General features: G+C 44.9%; 2 long non-coding RNA genes across 3 annotated transcripts in view; one reads left to right on the top strand and one right to left on the bottom strand.

Moving 5' to 3' along the window:
- LOC139597144 (uncharacterized) overlaps positions 1-4,984 on the top strand; it is a 105,267-nt gene extending 100,283 nt beyond the window's left edge. Inside the window, exons 3-4 of one of the 2 annotated variants that reach the window (XR_011681520.1) lie at positions 4,177-4,321; positions 4,860-4,984. This is a non-coding gene — a long non-coding RNA (uncharacterized lncRNA). Of the gene's footprint in view, positions 1-4,176; positions 4,687-4,859 lie in introns of those variants that run through there. The other variant, XR_011681519.1, reaches the window with a different exon arrangement.
- On the bottom strand, positions 4,804-21,824 carry LOC139597145 (uncharacterized). Its single transcript, XR_011681521.1, has 2 exons — positions 21,665-21,824; positions 4,804-6,008 (listed from the first exon to the last, which is right to left on the bottom strand). It is a non-coding gene; the product is annotated as an uncharacterized lncRNA (long non-coding RNA).
- Positions 21,825-22,140: the final 316 nt, after the last annotated feature.

Raw genomic sequence — 22,140 nt, forward strand, 5'->3', positions numbered from 1 at the left:
ATAAAGCAGCAGAGGAGCCAGGCCAGCTGCAGAGGGATGCTCTGCCTTGTGCTCTGTGCTCCTCTTTGTCATCCTGCTGCCCCTGGCCCAGCCCTGTGCTCTCAGGTACTGCTGCCCATTTAACAGACACAGAATTACTTGTAGCCAGGAGAAACCATAAACAGCAGAATCATTTCCAGCCCTGCCACAGCTTGGAGGTGTTTATTACCTTTATCTACACCCTGCCCCCCTCTTCTTCCACAGGACTAAAGAAGTAAATAAAAGCAGCCTCCTCTTGCTATGCTGGTCAGGCTTTGTGTCTGTCCCAGACGTGCTCTGAGACACCAGGGATTGGGGAATTCATCCCTGCTCAATCCCAGAGCCCAGGGATGCTTTGGATCACCTTAAAGACCACCTTCCTGCAAGCCCTGCCATGGCTGGGGACATTCCAACTCCACCAGGTTGTTCAAAGCTTTGTCCAGCCTGGCCTTGGACACTTCAGGGCTTGGGCATCCACAGGGGTTGAGCCAGAGCCTCACCACCCTCACAGGGAAGAATTTCTGCCTAATCTCTGATCTGAACCCCCACTTTCAGTCTGAAGAGCATTACCCCTTGTATGACCCCCTGAATGGGGTAATTCCCCTGGTCCTGTCACTCAGCTCCCTGTGAAAGGTCCCTCTCCAGCTGCCTGGTGGCCCCTCAGGGGCTGGGAGGGCTCTCAGGTGTCTCTGAGGGACCAGCCTGGGTGCCCAGCCCTGCTGCTGGGGCAGCTCAGGTGAGGCTCCTGGCACGGCAGGGCTGGCATGGGCTGCTGGCAGGGCTGGCTGCAGGGCACAGGCAGCCACTGGCACGGATGGGGCTGGTTCAGCTGGGCAGAGGCAGCTCCTGCTTTCTGAGCATGTGGGCTGAAAGCAGCCATAAGCCAGCACTCACCATATTCCATCAGAAAATAGGAGATGTGTTAAGCCTCACTGTGTGCAAATAGCTGGTTTTTGGTGGAATGTTCCAGGGGGAATGTGAGGAGATGTTTCAGTGCCTGGGGCACGCTGGGCTTTGGGCTGTACCTGGCTGAGCTCACCTGGGCTGGGGCAGTTTTGGGCAGGGCTGTGCCCAGGGCTGGGGCTGACTCACAGCTGGGAGCTCAGGAGGCAGGAGCTGAGCAGGGCTCCCACAAAGGCAAACAATACCTCAGCTGCAGACAGGGATTAATGTCACAGCAAGATCTTATTAAAGACAAGGCTTCTAATTTAAATTTCTCCGGGTGTTTGCTCATTTCTTTTTTTTGCTTCCTCTCCTTCCCATAGAGCGACCCACAGTAATGAAAAATGTCAGAACTTGGGGGAACTGGAGTTGTGACTGCTTGGATGGGGTTCCTGTTCAAAGCTTTACTGTTCATGCCTTTCTTATCCTAAGGTTTTCAAATAGAAATATACACACACCTTAACAACAAAAGGCTATGATGACTGCATTGTCACCAGATAAAACTGTACTAAAAATAAATAAATGCTGCATTTAGCATGATTCAGTAGGCAGGGTCCTTATTATTCTTCCACCATTCAAAGGCAGATTCAGTTTCAGCACAGAGCACTCCATCTCTGTAGCATCCCTCACTGGGCTGGGCTTCTTTCAGAGCTTCTCCCTGCTCACGAATGCAAAGGGTTTAGGGTAACCACGGGTGAGTGTTGTGGTCACTGATGCATGTTTTTAAGTGGCAGGACACAGAGAAGAATCTTGGTTTAAGTGTAATAAAAGTGAGGTCCCGATTTGTTAATGAGGAGCATTGTCTGCTGCAGACACTAATTTCACTACAGGGTGCAGTCTTCAAACTTTTCATTCTAATTAGAATGCATTTCCATATTCTTTATCAATTTCTCCCCTTATTGAAATCTTATCAAATGACCTTTTTTTCCTTCACTTATGAGTCATCCCAAGCTTTTTATTTTTCCCAAAACAATCATTCAGATGCAACTGCATTTTTCCAGTAAACACGCTGAAAAACAAATGACCTTGCCAGCTCATGCCTACACAGTGGGAGAAGGGCATTAGCAGTGCAGAGGCAGCTACTAATAATACATGGGAAAATTAAGTATGGGAGAAGACCTTCTTCTTCTAATTCCTCCAGCATTTAATTTCCAAATGCCCTGCAGTAGAATGTGTCTGGAGCAGGAGCTTAATGGCAACCAAAGAGTTCCAGCAGTGGGAAAACAAGTCCTGACAGAACAAGGGGCATTTTATGCACATAGGAAAATAGGTTATCTGCTAAGGAGGCTGTTTTTTATTATTATTTATTTCCTTCAGCCCTCCACAGCTGTGTCCGGTTCCAATTTTTCTAATAAAGTAAATTATTAACTCAAGCTGACGAATTGGTTGGTGTTGGTAATAGGCTTTCAAAATGATTAGTGATATATACTCATTACCCAAATTAAAAAGCCATATTAAAAATAAGGAGAGGAAATGTAGCAGCATTATCAAGGTAATAATTTCTATTTAGTGCATATCTTTCCTGAACTTTGGCAGATGTTGAATTATGCAAGACAAACACTAATCTGAAAGCATTCTAATTAATGATGGTATTTCTTTGCTATCAAATTAAACCCAACACATTCACAGTGCATCTGACTTAAATGTTATCACAAATTCTTCACACTTTGAGGAAGATTGTTGATGTGTTTGAAAATATTACACCTATACACAAGTTACCAGGCTTGAGCTGTGGATCTTCCCTTGCCTGAGGATAATTATTAATGGCAAAGACCTGTATAACTCAAAGCTCACCCCAAGGAAATGATAATGGTAATAGTGCTAATAACGATAATAATGGTTATATAGTAATAATAATGGTAGTAATTATGATAATGAATTATAATAAAAGTAATTTTATAAATTATTGGTTTTATTTATATTATTATTATTATTAATAAAAAATCCCCAGAGATGAGTATCTTGACATCAATTAATCACAGTGTTTGTAATCCAGGGTTTGCCATACTTTTCACTGATTAACAGTATCAAACAGTTGTTTTCCCTTTAAAGATGCTTTAGAGATGAAAACATATTTACAAAACTTCTTGTAGAATAAAAACAATAATCAGGCAGGTAATCAAGTACAATGTAACTGCTGAGCTTTTGAGGTAAAGACCTGTCCAGGCTGCAACATCATTTTTACTTTGTTATTATATGCAGAAAGCTAATAAAAATATAATTTTGAAAAAAAAATTACATTAGCGATTTGCCAGAGCGAATGTAGATGTCAAAAATGCTAATGCAGAGAAGCTGTCAGGAGTTTAAATAGATTTTTCACTGACTTGCTGTTCTTAATTATAGCTCAGCACCCTGTACAGGTTAAAAAATGCTGGGTTCCTTTGAAACAAACTATGAGCTCCTTGCCATCTCATCAAATTCTCCTTCTCTTTCTTTCAAATGGATCAATCAGATGCCAACACATAACATTTTTCACTTACATCTTTTCTTAAGCTTCCTTATCCACTGCAATTATATTTTTACCCAAACCTATCCTGAAGGGGATAGAAGAGATTTCATGGCAGAAGCATAATTGGCAATTGAGCTTCCTCTTTTCGTGGGCTTCTTTTATGAGAAAAGATAACGTTCTGTGTGGTAGAAATTCAGCACTTAAATTAGGGGGTATGCTGGCTACTTAGTCAAATAATCTAGAATAATCAGGTCAGGAGGGAATAGCACACAGCTTTGGCTGAATGTTTTGTGTTAATTTTTCAGATAATGTTATTCCGCGCGCTAACCGGGCGTTTGGGAGCGCATCAGCAAAGCGCCTGCGAGCGGAGGATTGACAAGCTGCTAATCCAATCCTCTGACAGTCACAGGGTGCCGTGGAAAAGAGATCCTTTGTTCTTTGGGAGCTGATTGAGTTCCATTAGTACCCATCCTCAGAGCCCTGGGCACAGTATTAATGCTCATACTGTTGTTAGGGAGATGGAGAGCCGTTAGGAAGGAACAGTAATCAGCTCACAATATCACTGGACATATTCATGCAGCTTGTTCTGGGGTGAGATCCCAGAGCCCTGAACCTTCCTGAGGAGAACACAAAAATCCAATTAACATCTTCCCTGTCACCCTCCTCGGCTACTGTCACTGCAGATGACCTTGGGCAGCTGTGCTGCAATTTTGCCAGACTTCAATGATGTCTTTAACTCACTGTGTTGTTGGGTTTTGCCCAAACAGAAGGCCTGGCTCTGCAGCACACCTCTCATGCTGGGGAAGAGTTGCTGACAGAAGTTCCCTCAGCAGCCTTGGCGTGCTCTGAGCTGAGCTGTGGCACAGATGGATTTCAGGACTCGCACGTCCTTGGGGATGTCCAACCCAACTGGTGAGAAAACTCCTTTCCTCTCCCCCCTCCTGCCAAAGTCCCAGCTCTTGGATCACAGAATGGTTTAGGTTGGAAGGGACCTCAGAGATCACCTTGTCATGGGCAGGGATGTGACCTGACATGGATTTCCTGGGAAAGGTGGGGGGTGAGCCCTGGCCTGTGGTCAATCCATTGTGCTGATAAAGGATTTTTGGGGGGAGCAGGAGCTGCTCCATGCCCTCACAGAGCCCTCTGCTCCAGCCCAAGGGCTGTTCCCTGTACCCAAGGGTAGCCCAGCCTGTGCTCAGAGGAAAATCTGCTCCTTTAGAAAAAAGGGTCATTGCAATCAGTTTGAATCAAACCCAGAAAAACTCTAATTATAAGCAAAATTTAGCCTGACGGGACAAAAAAAAAAAGTATTTTAATCTGGGGCAGGATAGGAATTTACCTGCATTCATTGCCCAAGCTAGGGTGAGGAAGCAACTGCTATAGAAGAACTCACAAAGAATTTATTTTTTATATATTTTACTGCACTGTCCACTTAATATTTTTCCCTAAGCTGGGAAACAAGGATGAGTTTCCACAGCCTGCTCTCCACATCTCTGCTCCTCTGACAAGCAGCCTGCAATGAGACTGGCAGGCATTGCATGACAGGGACCCTCTTCCTGGTAACCCCACGGCTCAAGGCTTCCACGGGAGCATCATCCACCAGTCCTGGTCCTAATCACCACGAGCAGGGCTCTGAAGGCAGTGAGGATCCTGATGGAGAGAAGTGCATTCCTTCCCAAGCACCATGGACAGCTTCTGGACATGGAGCATTTCCTTCTCATGGCTGTGCAATCCACAGGGACAGAGGTAAAAGACTTGGCACTGGCTGTGCTAATGCCACGGAGATGTTCAACATGAATTGTAAGTTGTCTTCAACCTGAATCTTTGTTGCAGCTGCTGTCAACACCACAAGTGAAGATCCCAAAATATAAAGCGTTTTGAACTCTTTCTTTTCATTTCCTTTCCATTATACCGGGATGATACTGCCTTATCTCAAAGACACACTTGCATACTTGCACTCCATAATGGAGAAACAGCACTACATACAGGTCCCTAAAAGTAAACACCAAACTCTGTAAATGTTGCAAATAATTAGGAAAATTCTTCTGGATTTATTTTTTTTTTTTCCCCAAAGCTGTTACTGCTTGATATGGCTGTCATCTGTGTCACTTCTACGGAAAGATTTTCTGTGTTAGAAAGGGAAAATCAGAGCAGCAAGCTAGTAACTTGTTACAAGAGGGAGATTTAAGGTAGAAAAGAATGAGGCAGAGCTGCTGACAGCACTGTGGTGGCTGTACCTCCTCCTTAAGCGGAACAGGTCAGGATCAATCTTTGTTTTAGAGGGTCTCTTTTGGGAAGAGCCAGCACAAACCTCACACCTGACAGACACAAATGCCCTTCAGACTGCAAAGAAAAGAGCTGCTTCCTGTAAATATCCCCAGCCCAAGACCAACAAATCAAATTCAGTCTCAGCTTCATAATTCTGATTTAATTTCCTAGTATATTAATTTTCACCATTTGATTTCACTGATCTGTTGAGTCCATTTCAGTTGTGGCCTTTATTTGATTGCTTAATTGGCTTAGCAAAGCCTGGGTGCATCAGCTCTGCAACGGGCTCACTTGGCTTCTGTGTGTGCCTGCTTCTTCCTTCTTGCAAGACCTATAAAACATAAAAAGAACTTATTTTACATTAAATGGTGGTCCAGCCTGGAGATCCCAGGGCAGAGATAATCTCAGTTGTAGGGAGGGCAGTCTCTAGATTGGTTTGATCTTATCTCGTTCTATTGTAAATCAAAGGTGACTCCAATGAAGGAGAGAGAATGATGCATCTGACTCCATGGATATCAGAAAGCTAATGAATTACTTTATTATGTTATACTATATACATTTCATCTAAACTGAATCTGCCAAGCACTCACCTGCTCACACTGCACTAAATCTCATGTCTGTCCTGTGACAGTCTGACACACACACACCCTGACAGGCCAAGGAAACAAAACACCATCACTGTGAGTAAACAATTTCCATATTGCATTCTACTGTGGCACAACACAGGCACAGCCAATGAGATAAGAACATTCTTGGGAAGAATTGTGCCTTGCTTTTCTCTGTGAAGAGAAATGTGGGGCTGCACACTTGGCCCTGACACGCCAAGGAACCAAAACACCATCCCTGTGGGTGAACAATCTCCATGTTGCATTCTACTTTGGCACAACACAGGCACAGCAAGTGACAAGAATTGTGTTTCCCCTTTCTCTGAGGTTCGGAGAATGTGAAACCCAGAAACCCTTGGGAGGGATTGTGCCTTGCTTTTGTCTGTGCAGAGAAATGCGGCGGCACCGTTCAGGCCTGGCACTGCTCGAACGTTGGCACGTGTCCTTCAGCACAGGTGCCCAGGTGAGATCAGTGCCCAGGCCGGGCCGGGAGCTCTCAGGTGGGGCTTTGCTGCTGCTGGGAGCAGGGTCAGGAGCAGCTGGTGGCCATCAGCAGGGACAGTGACATCTTCCCTGTGCTTCCCTGCCACCAGCACCCCTGAGCGAACCCAGCCCCGGCCGCTGCTGAGGCAATGCACCGGCAGTTCTGAGTTTGCTTCATTTGCATTTAAACAATCAAGGGTTTTAATTAAAATGCATAAATGAATCATCCACTAGAAGCCCTATCTCCCGTGTTATTTATTTTTTATATTAAACCTTCAATTTGATGGATAAGCACTGCCATTGGTCATTTCTGCTGAAATGATCCCATCAGCAGTGAAATATTTGACAAATCTGATGTTAAATTTTTCATCTCTAGCTTTCAGCACTTGTGGTCCATTGAGATAAATAGTACAGCTCACACTTTTGATCTATTCTTTGAAGCTCTCTGGGACCAGCTCTCTGTTAAAGAGGGAGAAGCACAGGTCAAGGGATGTTTGGAGATGCAAACAGTGCTCTCCTGATGGCTCTCAGACATGGCCCAGCACATCCACAGTGATGAGAGTGTCCTCTCCTTCTTCAGCGTGCTCCAGCTCTGACAACTCTCTCTTCTTTCTCTACAGAGACAGAATTTGGGGGTTTGCCTCTGATCTGTTTATAAAACAAGAAGTAACGTGGACTTTCTGCTCAGTGAAACCCATTTGCTTTATGCTTTTCCTTTTTTAATTATTATTTTTACCCTGTAACAGTGGTATCTGCAGTCATCACAGGAGATCTTCCTCCTACTGGAACACACTACTTTGCAGCATGGCACTGCACATTTAACTCCAAGGAATGTAATTTGTCCTAAGAACTGCATCCTACAGAGAATAAAGCAGAAAACACACTCTGCTGGTAGCTTCTCTCAGAGGATTACTGTAAAACTAAGCTAATAACAATGCAACATTCCTTCAAAAACTGAAATCTTGCTCACATGCTAAGAAGCTGTAAGAGTAACAGCATCATCTGGTGGCTTCTGCCACAAAGAATGGATTAATTGATTTTTTTTTTGTTCTACTTTCATTTAAATTCCTCATCTCTCAGGTGAGGCCAGGTCCTGAAGGAATGTGTGAGAGGAGAAACAGACGGAAAATGATAAAAATGAGAGAAGGTAATAATGAAATCCTCAGCTATACTGAAACATTAAACTGCATCTGATATCTCAGATCTTTTTAAAAGGATTTTTTAAAGAACATTGAAAAACACCATCCTCATTGAAGTCAAGCTTCATTTACAGCAATGCCAGATGGGTTGGGATTTTGGAAGCATACATTAAGAGCAGGAACGATGCTGCTAAAGGCCTTGAACCTTAGATAAGGATTGGTGTAAACCTCCACAAAATCTTAAAGACAATTCCTTTTCATCATTTCTTTTGTAAGTGCCAAATCAAACCCTTCCAGCTCCCCCTTCACCTTCCTTTTGGAGTTCTTCTTGCTGATCTTCTCAGCCCTCAAGAGGTGGTGTGTAAAAGTGAGATGAGCGTGCATTGGTTTGCAGAAGGGATTCACTGTGCAGAAGGGATTCACTGTGCAGAAGGGTGTCTCTGTGCAGAGGGTGTCACTGTGCAGAAGGGTGTCACTGTGCAGAGGGGTGTCTCTGTGCACAGGGTGTCACTGTGCAGAAGGGTGTCACTGTGCAGAAGGGTTTCACTGTGCACAGGGTGTCACTGTGCAGAAGGGATTCACTGTGCAGAGGGGTGTCTCTGTGCAGAGGGGTGTCTCTGTGCAGAGGGGTGTCTCTGTGCAGAGGGGTGTCACTGTGCAGAGGGGTTTCACTGTGCAGAAGGGTGTCACTGTGCAGAGGGGTGTCACTGTGCAGAGGGGTGTCACTGTACAGAAGGGTGTCACTGTGCAGAAGGGTGTCACTGTGCAGAAGGGTGTCTCTGTGCAGAGGGGTGTCACTGTGCAGAAGGGTGTCACTGTGCAGAAGGGTGTCACTGTGCAGAGGGGTGTCTCTGTGCAGAGGGGTGTCACTGTGCAGAGGGGTGTCACTGTGCAGAGGGTGTCACTGTGCAGAAGGGTGTCACTGTGCACAGGGTGTCACTGTGCAGAGGGTGTCACTGTGCAGAAGGGTGTCTCTGTGCAGAGGGTGTCTCTGTGCAGAGGGTGTCTCTGTGCAGAGGGGTGTCACTGTGCAGAGGGGTGTCACTGTGCAGAGGGGTTTCACTGTGCAGAGGGGTGTCACTGTGCAGAGGGGTGTCACTGTGCAGAGGGGTGTCACTGTGCAGAAGGGTGTCACTGTGCAGAGGGGTGTCACTGTGCAGAGGGGTGTCACTGTACAGAAGGGTGTCACTGTGCAGAAGGGTGTCACTGTGCAGAAGGGTGTCTCTGTGCAGAGGGGTGTCACTGTGCAGAAGGGTGTCACTGTGCAGAGGGTGTCACTGTGCAGAGGGGTGTCTCTGTGCAGAGGGGTGTCACTGTGCAGAGGGGTGTCACTGTGCAGAGGGTGTCACTGTGCAGAAGGGTGTCACTGTGCACAGGGTGTCACTGTGCAGAGGGTGTCACTGTGCAGAAGGGTGTCTCTGTGCAGAGGGTGTCTCTGTGCAGAGGGTGTCTCTGTGCAGAGGGGTGTCACTGTGCAGAGGGGTTTCACTGTGCAGAGGGGTTTCACTGTGCAGAGGGGTGTCTCTGTGCAGAGGGGTGTCACTGTGCAGAAGGGTGTCACTGTGCAGAAGGGTGTCACTGTGCAGAGGGGTGTCACTGTGCAGAGGGGTGTCTCTGTGCAGAAGGGTGTCACTGTGCAGAAGGGTGTCACTGTGCAGAAGGGTGTCACTGTGCAGAGGGGTGTCTCTGTGCAGAGGGGTGTCACTGTGCAGAAGGGTGTCACTGTGCAGAGGGGTTTCACTGTGCAGAGGGGTTTCACTGTGCAGAGGGGTGTCTCTGTGCAGAGGGGTGTCACTGTGCAGAAGGGTGTCACTGTGCAGAGGGTGTCACTGTGCAGAGGGGTGTCACTGTGCAGAAGGGTGTCTCTGTGCAGAGGGGTGTCACTGTGCACAGGGTGTCACTGTGCAGAAGGGTGTCACTGTGCAGAGGGTGTCACTGTGCAGAAGGGTGTCTCTGTGCAGAAGGGTGTCACTGTGCAGAAGGGTGTCACTGTGCAGAGGGGTGTCACTGTGCAGAAGGGTGTCACTGTGCAGAGGGGTGTCACTGTGCAGAAGGGTGTCAGGGTTGTGAGGGTAAAACAGCCCAATCCAGCAAAGCCCAGTGTGTGGTTGTGCAGCACCAGAGGCTGAACCAGCCTGCCTGAGCTGTTGAACCCCCCCAGCCCCAAGGGGCTGCAGCACTCCCAGAAATGCCCAAGGTCCCCCTAAGAAGTTCCCCACAGCCCAGATGAAGCACCAGGGCCATGCTGGCCCAGAGAGCCCAAAGACTTCAGGATTAGCTGTTGCAAAAGCTGATTAACAAGGCAGTAACATGAAAATTATTCCTTCTGGCTTTATTGGTGCGCAGTGTCTGTTTTACATTCATATAGTTTCTGTCCTATCCTTGGCAGTTGTCTTCTTTGTTGTATTCTTACAAAGAGAGAAATATCAAAACATTAATTTAAGCTGTCACAATGCAAAGGGCTGACAGTCATATAAAGAATTATCATTGTGGCAGAGAATGGAGACAAGTTAGTGAAGGAAAATTAAAGTGACTAGCTAAACAGAACCAAACTTCTTGAAAAATCCAGGATATTGCCATGACAATTCAAATACCTCCAACTTTTTCTTTTTTGTGTTTTTCAGCTCTTTCCTACACAGACTATTATCAATCTGATGGGGAAGAGAAAGAAAAAGAAATCACTTCATATGTACTCTAGTTTTAGTGAAATATGTATTTCAAAAGAGAAGATTCATCCTGTACCAGTTTGTGAATAAGAGAAATTGCAAGTAACATCAATCTTTGTAATTTTCCATAATTGCAGAAGTCAGACTGACCAAGATTACAGCCTGTCTAATCCTTCTTGCCAATGCATACAATATAGAAATGTTTCTTTGTCCTATCCAGGTCTCTTATGGAAAACAAAAATGATTCCTTTTTACCAAACAATAAGGTTCCTACAGGTGGTGGCTTGGGGTATCAAATTGCCAAAGAACAATTTTAATTAGTTTACAAATAAGAAGAGGCTGGTTAAAAGAAGAAAATAACCACTTCCCTCTTGTGTTTTGCTGTTCAGCTGTGGCTGTTGGGACATTTTACTCTGTCCCTGAGGGCAGCAGGAGCCTCAAGGTGCACTCTGTCCATGCCCACAGGCCAGACCTGCACTCTAACCTGCTTCCTCTGGGAAAGAAAATCAGTGAAATCTTTTCCATAGGACAACTTTTCAGTGGGGAGAACAACACTTACCCTGGCGCTCTGGCCTCTCACCATAAGCTGCCCTCCTGATGAGAGGAGGATGGTAAGAATTTAATGTGAAGAGTTGGTCAAACGCCCCAAATTCCACATAAAGTCCCCACAATTGGTGAAACATCCCAAACTGCACACAAATGGTGAAACATCCCAAAGTGCACCCAGATGTCTGCTCCTTCCAGTGATGGTGCCTGCAGCGTGCATTGAGGCCCTCAGCAGTGCAGTGGCCTGCAGATCAGATTACTGATGAAGCAGGAGTCCACAAGATTGCTCTATACAGCCTAAATTCATAATTAATTCCCATACACACAGGCAAGCACGGCGTTCTCTCAGCCAGCACATCAAAAGCTGGGCAGAACACCCAAGGCTGAGCAAATCCCTCCTCCCGAGGCGGATGAGTGAGAGGCTTACACGGCTGATGCCAGCAGGCCGGAGCACGGGCTCCCTGCGGATGTAGGGACATGGGATCCTCTCCCCTCGCTGTCATCCTTACCTGTCCTCAAGCTGTAATCCTGAGCTGGGCAGGCAGCTGGGGAGCTGCAGAGCCGCCTCTGTGTGTCTGCAGCAGCAGCAGCAGAGTCAGCCCAGGGAGAGCCAGCCCATGGTGCCAGCACTGCCTGCCAGGGCAGCCGGGCCAAGGGCTGCTGCGCCCTCTGCACGCTGAGAACACACCTGAAACACGGCAGGGAAAACCCCAAAGAACAAACAGAACAAAGAACCTAAACAACAACAACAAACCACCCAAAAACAAAACAAAAAAAAACCCCAAAGAACAAAACAGAACAAAGAACCAAAACAACAACAACAACAAACCACCAAAAAACAAAATGAAAAACCCACAAAAAGCAAAAAACAAAAACAAACAAAAAACCCCCAAAAACAAAAACCAAAACAGAACAAAAAACCAAAAGAACAACAAAAAACCACCCAAAACCAAAATAAAAAACCCACAAAAAGCAAAAAACAAAAACAAACAAACAAAAAAACCCCCAAAACCAAAACAGAACAAAAAACCAAAACAACAACAACAACAACAAAAAACCACCCGAAAACAAAATAAAAAAACCACAAAAAGCAAAAACCAACCAAACAAACAAAAAATCCAAAAACCAAAAAACAAAACAGAACAAAAAACCAAAAGAACAACAACAACAACAACAAAACCACCCAAAAACAAAACAAAAAACCCACAAAAAGCAAAAAACAAAAACAAACAAACAAAACCCCTCCAAAAAACAAAAAACAAAACAGAACAAAAAACCAAAAGAACAACAACAACAAAACCACCCAAAAACAAAACAAAAAAACCCCCAAAACCAAAAAACAAAACAGAACAAAAAACCAAAACAACAACAAAAAACCACCCAAAAACAAAACGAAAAAACCACAAAAAGCAAAAACCAACCAACCAACCAAAAAACCAAAAAACCAAAAAACAAAACAGAACAAAAAACCAAAACAACAACAACAACAAAAAAACACCCAAAAACAAAAGAAAAAACCCACAAAAAGCAAAAACCACAAACAAACAAACAAAAAAACCCCAAAAAACCAAAAAAGAAAACAGAACAAAAACCCAAAACAACAACAAAAAAACCCACCCAAAAAACAAAATAAAAAAAACCACAAAAAGCAAAAAAAAAACAAAAAAAAACCCCCAAAAAACCACCCCCCCCCCCCAAAACAACAACAACAACAAAAACCCCAAAAAAACCTAAAAAAAAAACCCCAAAAAAACCCAGGGAAGGACTGCAGTCATTATAATTTCCCAAATAAATCAGATGTACATTATGAGTTGGGAAAGCAGACAAGAAAACACTTAGAAACATAATAAATGTGAATAGCTGCAGTTACACAAAATGTAGCTCCATACCTCTAATTGTATCAATTATTTTATACGATTGTGATCTCAAAGATGTCAAGTTTTGCTAAGAAGATGTATTTGCAAGTTACTTTGATTACTGTGAATAGTGGGAAAGTATTTAAAAGCTTCTGCATATTTGGCCCTCTGATCCCCCTTTGCAGCATCCTGAATCAGCTGGCAGAACATGAGGCACTTTAGACACTTCTGCTTGAAGCATTCAGACAATCCTGGAATTATTTGGGCTACTCAAATGCAGAGCCTTTGTCCAAGCTTTCTTTTCACCGATCCCTGGGTTCTTATGACTGATTTTGCTTTTCACATTTTTCTCTCTCTTTCATTTTTTAATCAGATATGTTTTACTGTGAGGAAGAATTTGACCATTTTCTATTGTATTCTGAGAAATAAGCCTACTACACCCAAGCGTTCAAGGTAATTTCATTTCTGCAATAGAAGGTATAATTGAAGAACCATATTTTCAATGTAAGATATTGTCTAAAACTAGGCCCTAGCATGAACCCTGGTCAACTACATACAATCCTCTTTAATATGGCTTTTGATAGCATTCATTTAACACTCTAGTGCAAAGCCTTCAAAGGGACATTGAATGAAATTAAGATTCCAAAAGAACTGTAATAGTGACAGAAGTCTCTTTCTCTGAATTAATGGCAATCTTAAAATCTCTCCTGCTTTGAAACAGCACATTAATCCACAATGGAAATGTTTACATAGCATTTAAAACTACCAACAGGATTAGCAAAGACCTTTCCAAGGACAAGATATATTCAAGCTGGATTTTAAGAATGGAAGGAAAGTTGGAGGGCGAAAATTAGACTGGGGGAATCCTATGCAAAATGGATTTGGTCTTGGTCTTAACCCATGGAGAGCCAGTCCACTCCCCTGATGAAGCGTGTGCTGAAAAGGTTCAGGCTTTACAATACACAGAGATTCTGGATCCAGAAAGGAACAAGCAAAAAGCTCCTGCAGGGCAGAGAAGCAAAGGCTGCCAAAGGAGAAGTGCCTTGACTGCCCCTCCATGAGGACCCTGCTCCCAGCTGGAGAGCAAATTCCTCCTGGAGATTTTGATGCCTTCAGTTTGAGCTTTCGTATTTCCCAGGCTCTGCACTGCACTGGTGTGTGACTCTGAGCTCCACACACAGGGTCAGCAGCTCTCTCACAGCTCAGGCACACAGAACAATCCTTTCCCAGCCCAGAACCAAGGACAGCTCTGCAGCTTCAGCCCAAAGACTGCAAACAGCAGGGAATGGAGGGGAGCAAACAGAGGGTGGGACTGCACAACCTGGAGCTGGAACTGGACAATGAACCCCAATATAGAAATGGACCAAAACTTATAAAAGTGTGAAAATTCCTGACTCAGGGTCCATCTTGGGCAGAGCCATGGCTGGGCTCTTGTACTGGCCAAGGTACATCCTCTGAAAGCCTTTTAATAAATCCTCACTTTATTCTTTAACTCAGCCCAGCCTCTGCTCCCGGGAGCCTCTTTGGGCATCACCTTCAGCAGGTTCTTACTCCTTGTTCAGGTTCTCTTTTGGGCAGAGCAGAGCAGCAGCACCAGAGCTGCCCTCCCAGCCCTGCTGCTGGGGCAGCCTGGAGTGGAGGAGAGCCCCAGGAGCATGGAGCATGCACACAGTACCTGTGGGAAGGGTGTGCTTGGGAAGGCTCATCTGTCACACACATCTCTTATGGAAAACCCTTTCCTTAGGATTGCTCCTCCTGAGAAGCTGAGAGGCCTCAGGAACAAAATGTACCCAATGGTTATCTGCTGCTGTGGAATGCAACACGGGCATCTGGGATTGGGCTCATGGGGTTGTTTCTAATGAATGGCCAATCACAGTCAGCTGGCTCGGACTCTCTGTTGGAGCCACAAGCCTTTGTTAATCATTTTTTCTTGTTCTATTCTTAGCCAGCCTTCTGATGAAATCCTTTCTTCTATTCTTTTAGTATAGTTTTAATGTAATATATATCATAAAATAATAAATCAGCCTTCTGAGTCAGATCCTCATCTCTTTCCTCATCCTGGGACCCCTGTGAACACCATCACACTCATCCTCACACAGCACCAACCATTCCTGCCCTGCTCCAGCCTCTGGCTTTTGTCCTGCCTCTCCCTTTTCACCTGCACACCTGCACACACAGCTCAGCCCCTGCACAGCCCCCCTGGACCCTCTTTCCAAAAGTGACTTCAGAGTGAGATGAACAGGAATTGTTTTGGGAGCAAAGAGCAAACCTCTGTGAAGCCTTAAAACCTGTTCTTAGCAGACTTTTTGATTGCTCCAGGGTGTCTATGCCCACATGTATGTATTTCTGCAGCAGAAAAGTGCAGCAAAAATGATTAAACACATGAGGAAAGAGGCTTCCATCTAAAAAGTGATTAAAAAGACTAGCATTGTTTAGTTTACAAAACACAAGAGTAAAAGATGATATAACAGAGGCAGAGAGAAGGGGCTATTTATTCTGCTTTCTCTGAAGCACAAATATGCATGGAAAGGTGAAGGGAAAATGCTGAAAACATTCATGCAGTGTATAATCAACCCTGCAACTCATTGCTGCAGGATATTAGGCAAATTTTTCAGAAACACTTCTAAATGTGTTTGATGTGACAAATAATAAGCCTCAGCTCCTGAGGTGAAGGAAAAGCAAAAACAAACCATCTCCCCAGACTGGAAGGACACTCAGTCCCTGTCCTTGTGCTGAGATGGAATTCTTGTCTCCAGAGGGATGGCATTATTTATTTATCAAGTGCATGATATGGAAGGGCTGCTTTCCTTCGAGCAGGAGGTTCTGTGCAGGCAATTAAAAGGGTCAGCAAATGCAGCTGTGTGAAGCCATTGCTTCAGGTTCCTCCCCAAATACATGGACTTGGGAATGCTGAAGTGGCTCAGGTTTAGTTCCTGTGTTCTCAGCTGGTCATTCTCCCCAAAGACCGTTAACAATATCTCGGTAGCAGTCAAGGCTGGGAATGGAAATGGAATTGAAAATATTCACATGCTTAGAAAATTCTTGTTCCTACACACTCGCAAGAAACATTTTCTCTGTGGGTCCCTCCTATTTTGGGTACACAAGGGAAACTGTTGTACCTCCAACGTTACTCCAAGTTAGCAGCGAATGGAATTGGAATTTCAGGGCATGGGAGCAGCCAGGAGGGTGCTGTGGTGCTGCGGGCTGGGGAAGGTGCTGCCACAGACAGAATTAGTACCTGCTTAAAATGTACACAGAGAACAAACTGTCTTTTTTTTTTTTAAAAAAAAAAAAGAATTTTAAACGCTACTTCTGGCTTATGAATAGTTTTCTTGCAACTGTCAGGCCATCTGCTTGGAGAGGGGTCTGTGCAGTCATGAAAGGGATCTTAAAATATACTCTCCTCATAAACATCTTTTGTTTGGAAAATCCACATGCATCACATAGTGCAGTAAATGGCAGCACAGGCTGAAGGGAAGCATTTGAGATGCCGAGGATGCAGCCCTGGATACAGCTGCCCCCTCCCCTGTGCTAATGAGCTCCCTTGAAAGGCACCCCCGGCCCCGTTCGCACAGCTCAGACTGGCAGCGCCCACCTGCTGGGGAACAGGCACCAGAACTTCCTTGGGTACATCCAAAATACCAAACTGCCTGGTGGGCAGAGCAGAAACAGCTCCTGCAAAGCAGCTCGCAGAGATTACATCATTCTCACAGCCAATTTTCTGCCTACACTGCACCATTTTCTGTGGGGGGTGTGTGTGTGGAAAAAAGCCCAGCATACGTTCTGTGTCCACAGTCAAAAAGGGCAAATGAGGGGTGTGCAAGCACATCTAATTCCAGCATTTCCTAACTTCCATCAGCTCAGCTTTCCAGAACTGCTTGGTACATGAATTTATACAATACATACATATGCACACAAACATTTATTTAGTCTGCATGCTTGGAATATGAAATTGTGTGTATGAGAACAGTGTTTTGCTTTCCTTAGTTTTTTTTTTTTTTTCTGTTTATTTTCATCATTCTTTGGTCATTTTTTGTTTACCCACTTTTTGTTATTGTAATGTAAGTTCAAATACACAAAATGCTAATTTTCTTTTACATAAAAATGTAATAAAACTTTCTGGCTTTCTTTATAAACAAATTTCAGCAGGAAGGTTGATGGGATGCTGTATACCAAGTAAAGAAGAAATACTGTTTAATTATCTTCCATATAAAATCCAATAAAACGTTCTGGCTTTTCTTATTTTTCTGTACTGGGGATTAACATCAGTGTCTTTGTGATGAGAAATCTGCATTCATGGCTCCTCTATTTAGATTTAAATAGGAATTATAGTTCTTGGCAGAAAAGGATCTGTCAAATATCACAGCATTTGTGGCAGGTGGTCACTGCATTGCTTAGTACAGACACTGCCTGCTTAACCATAGCCTGAAGTAAACATCAAAAGTCAATTATTCTCTTTGTAAATATTTTATTTATATTTTGGAGGCTAACAAACATCTTTTCAGTGCCTGGCTGAGGCCTTCCTCCACGGATCATAATCCCACTGAACCTGCATTGGGGTGGCTGGGAACGTGCTCAGCAGTGCAGGGACACCAGCAGTGAGTGTTGGGTTTCATAACCCAAATCTCTGCCTGGAAACCCTTAATGACTTGGCTGCCTTGGAGTGGACAGAGCTGAAACTTGTCACGGCTGTTACCCAGAGCAGCTGCCAATTAGCACCACAACCATGCATTATTTTGCCTTTCCTCTGTTAAAATGTATTTTGAATATAAATAATGAAAAAGAAAAAGAAAAAAAGAAACCCGGTTCTAATTCCTTGGATTTAACACTTTGGGGTGGGAAAGGAGGAGCTGTGGTTTAATGGCCAGACAGGTGTGTGCAATGGATGCACTCTGAGCAGCAAATCCAGAACAGGAGCTGAGCTCTGAGGGTCAAATGCCTTGAAGAAATGTCTTGTTGCAGGGTGAACCTGCTAAAACAACATGACAGTACCTGGCAAGCCCTGCATACATGGCAGAATCCCTCCCAAAACCAGCGTGGTGTGGAGAACGCCTGAAGATGCTGCTGCTGGTTTTAGATCCTTATCTGAACTCTGCCTGAACTCTTTGGGCCATTAACTAATCAGATCATCTCATTTAAACAATGTTATAAAAATAATCAACTACTTCTGCCTACATAAATACAGTTTGGATGTATTTACCCTAAAGAAGCAGGGTTTTCTTGGGCACCTACTCCTGGCATTTGGGAAACAGAAGGAGCACAAAATGTTAGGGAGGAGCAGAATTCTCTGAGATGGGGCTGTGGGTAATTTTCCCTGCAAGCCTGTTTGGTGGCAAGTTAATTGAGTCCCACATTACCCAAACTGCAATGCACTAAAGCACTGGGTGCTCGTTTTCCTGCACTATTTGCCTGGCAAAGGCCATCTGTTCTACCCCATCCATGCACAGGCACTGCCTCTATTGTTGAAAGAGGATTCACACACACGTGGATCAAGGCAAGCATGTGCCTCCAACTGTTTTGATCCCTAGAACATGGATTTTTCATTTTCATTGTTTCTTTGTGCTCACCCAGTAATAATACTTGTCATCTGAGAATTCATATTGATCTTGTCATTGCCTTAAAATTGGATGACAATTACTATCTTTGTCAAAATTCAATCTGATGAAATGGCTCCAATTAGGAAGGAAAAAGAAGGAATCCATCACAGCAGGGAACATTGCATTTGGCTTTAGAGCAGGGAAGCTTCTCTTAAAGGAAAACTGAGAGGAAAATGGGAACAAGCATGACAGAGACTAGGATGAGAGTCTGAAAATCCACAGAAATGAGGTGCACATATGAAATGAACAGCCATTTCATTTTTGCAGTCCGTATCTGGCTGCGGATCTGAGTTGAAGCTCCCCTGACAATAAATGCCAGTAACTGTTGTTTTCCTTTTGTGATCTGGTCAGACACACAGTGGCAGTTGGCACCAGGCTTCCTGCATTTTCAAATCCAGTTCTGATTACCAGTATAATTATAATACATTATCAGGAGTAGATTTGCTGAAGTTCATAAAATGATAACAGCATAAATGAGATCATGTTTCCAGATACTGATCTCACCTTGAAAGTAAACACAAAGAGGTAGTGAAAGAGTTGAAAACAAAAGAGCAAGTGCACTTCCATTGCTACTGATATTGGCACTAAAGCAAACAACTTATCCCTGCTAGTTACAAACAAAATTGTGCTAATTACAGATTTTTTGTTTATAAGTCATCCCTAAAAATTAGTGTGTGCATTTGTGTGTGTGTGTGTAGGGGTGGGGCAATCTTTTTCCAAAACAAAGACGTTTGTTTCATATTGAGCTGATGTTTTATTTGGCCAAAAAGCCCTGCCAGTGTTTTGTTTCTGAGCAGGACTGAAGGGTCAGGTTCACCTGTAGTTCTGGCCTGGCCTCACCTGGGAGCTGGGAGATGGATGCTGGTGTTTGGCTCTATCTGAAGGACTGGAAGCTTCCATCTACCCCAAAGATTATCTCAGCTCCAGGCCATTCTTGCATGGGTTTCACTGAATCAGGCCATTAAATCTTCCCAAACAATCATGGGTTTGGATCTGTACAGTCACATGAGCTCCTGGACAGGGGGCTGCACAGTTTTACCTCCCTGGAAAATCACATTTCCTTGACTGCATGGAGGAGCTCCTCAAGACACTGAGGGGAGCAGGGAAGGACAGCAGGCTTCAGCAGGTGGTGCCTTTCCAGCTGGAGCTGTGGCACTGCTGTGATGCAGGGATGAGTCACCACAGCTCACCAGCAGCAGCTCTGTGGGGAAGGTGGGCGAGCTGGGGCTCCTCTGCAAGCTGGGCAGACAGAATTTCCCTTCCCCAGATCTTCCTCCCCCTGTCTCTGTTTTCACTAGCTAAGCATCCTCACCGACTCTGACCTACATTTGAAACACTTCCAGAATGCAACAGAACTGTGTTTCTGGGGAATTTGATATTTGCTAAAAATTTTAATCCAACCCATTTAAAAATGTTGCATGTTAACTGAGCAAACACAGCCATCAGAAAAGTCTACAAACCCCAAGCAATTGTCCTGGATTGTTTACAACACACTGCTATTAATGAGCATCTGGGATGACTATGGGATCTCCTACTATGGATCTCATGATCTGTACAATAATGGCTGATTTTAATTGACTTTTGCTTCATATAGCAAATCCCAATTGGAGAAGTTCCAGGACGCTGCTAGTGAAGAGCTGTGGGCGGGTGCATGTTTTGAAGTGATGGTAAACATTGTGACATATACTGTGTGTGCCACATATTCTCGTATGCACATTTTGACTTTTGTTGCCTTGGCTTTCACACAGCATCTCGAGCATAGACATCCCTATTTGCCAGTTTGAGTGGAAATCTGTTAATATGTGAACACTGCTCGCCAGCATGCCCCACCAGGGCTGGCTCTCAGCTCCTCTGCTCCCCTCTGCCACGGACACCAGCCCCTGCTCTCGAGGCATCTGTGCTCACAGGGGAGCTGGGAGCTCTGGGAACGTGGGGCTCAGCTCAGGAGGAGCCTCTGATTTCCCCTGTAAGTCACATCACTGAGAAGGCCTCGCTCTTCAGCTGCTGTGAGCTCTGTTTTCCTTTCAGGAGATGCTGAATGCCAAATTTGGTCAAGCTGTTTTAGCACTTGGAGTACTGTGGGTGTTAAAATACCTCTAAAGGTCTGGGAGTGCGAGCCAGATTACCTGTATGATGTATTTTAATGATTAGCCAACCCTTCTGCTTGAACTGAAATCTGTCCTGAATCCACAACAGCTCTTTGGGAACCTGAACTCAGCCAAGATTTGCAGAGGTGTTTTAATCTGACACATTAAAACGTCCCCTGCTACATATCCCATCCTGCCTGGCTGCAATATCCTGGCCAATATTAGACTAACAATTTGGGTTTAGGCTCTTCCTGCAAAACCATTTGCATCACACAGAGCAAAGCTGTGAGGTATTTCCAGGCACTGGAGCTCTGGGTGTGCTGTCCCTGGCAATGAGGTGAGCACAGGGAGCTGCCCACACCCTGCCCATTTCCCGGAGGTGTGACACCTCTGCAGCAGCTCCTCCACCTTAGCCCTGTTTTTTTTTGGTTTTTTTTTGAAAAGGAAAAAAAAGATTAAAAAATAAAGAGATATATTTTCCTCACTGCAGCAGAACCACTTCTCCCAGAGCCCACCTGGCTGTTGGACAAGATTCCTGCAGGAGAGGTTTGCATGTGAGGAGAGCAGCTGAAGCAGCTGCTGGAACCTTCTCTGCTGCACACAATGCAATAAATGCTGCTGAAAGGGAGTTTCTGCAAGGTAATCCTGCCACAGTTCCAGAGCTATCCAGCACTCTGCCTGGCCAGGAGCCCTCCCTGTGCTCAGGGAGCCATCTGGGATGGCAGCCAACCTGGGAAGGGAGCAGGATTCCCAATGAGCAGCCATTGGGAGTGCTCCCCTCAGCACAGCTGCCACCATCATCATCAGCATCATCATCATCATCATCAGCATCATCATCATCATCATCATCGTCATCATCAGCAGCAGCAGCAGCAGCAGCTCTGCAGTGGGGAAGGCAGTGCTGCCCAGCCCCAGGGGATGCTGGCTCTCACCTGCTGCTCCCACCTGGCTCCCCCCTGTTCCCACTGTCCCCACTGCCTCCACACCATCCCCATGCCCTGAACCCACCTGTGCTTGCCCAGGAACTGCCACGGAGGTGGTGGGAGGCCCATGGATCCTCCTGAACACGTTTTCTAAAACCCTCTTTCAGTATTTTTAACATATCTCCTGGCAGAAAGTGCCCCTTGTTTTCACTGATCTCTGCTGCTTCTGGGTTTATTTCCCTTCTCTATCCCCAAGCCTGTATCTCGTGTCCCTTTCTCTGCCAAGCTATTCATTTGCTGCTCAACAATCATGTGGTTGTGTTTCAGGGAGTTTCCTGGTTTGTGCATCTTTCCATTCTGTTGGCCATACATCTTTTTCTCTGCAGATTTTCCCTTATTGTGCAGTGGCATGTGGCTATCTGCTAATGCCAATATTACTCCCTGAGAATTCTTTTTCCTTGCATCATCAAGGATTTAAGTGGAAAGCCTTCAGCACAGTGCAAATTTCACTCCTGAGAAAATCCATCTTTTGAGGTAGCTGATTTTAATTAAAGAATACTC

Source organism: Agelaius tricolor, unplaced genomic scaffold (genome assembly GCF_023055355.1).
Source record: "Agelaius tricolor isolate 1412-34295 unplaced genomic scaffold, bAgeTri1.0.p SCAF_17, whole genome shotgun sequence".
Taxonomy (NCBI): Eukaryota; Metazoa; Chordata; class Aves; order Passeriformes; family Icteridae; genus Agelaius; species Agelaius tricolor.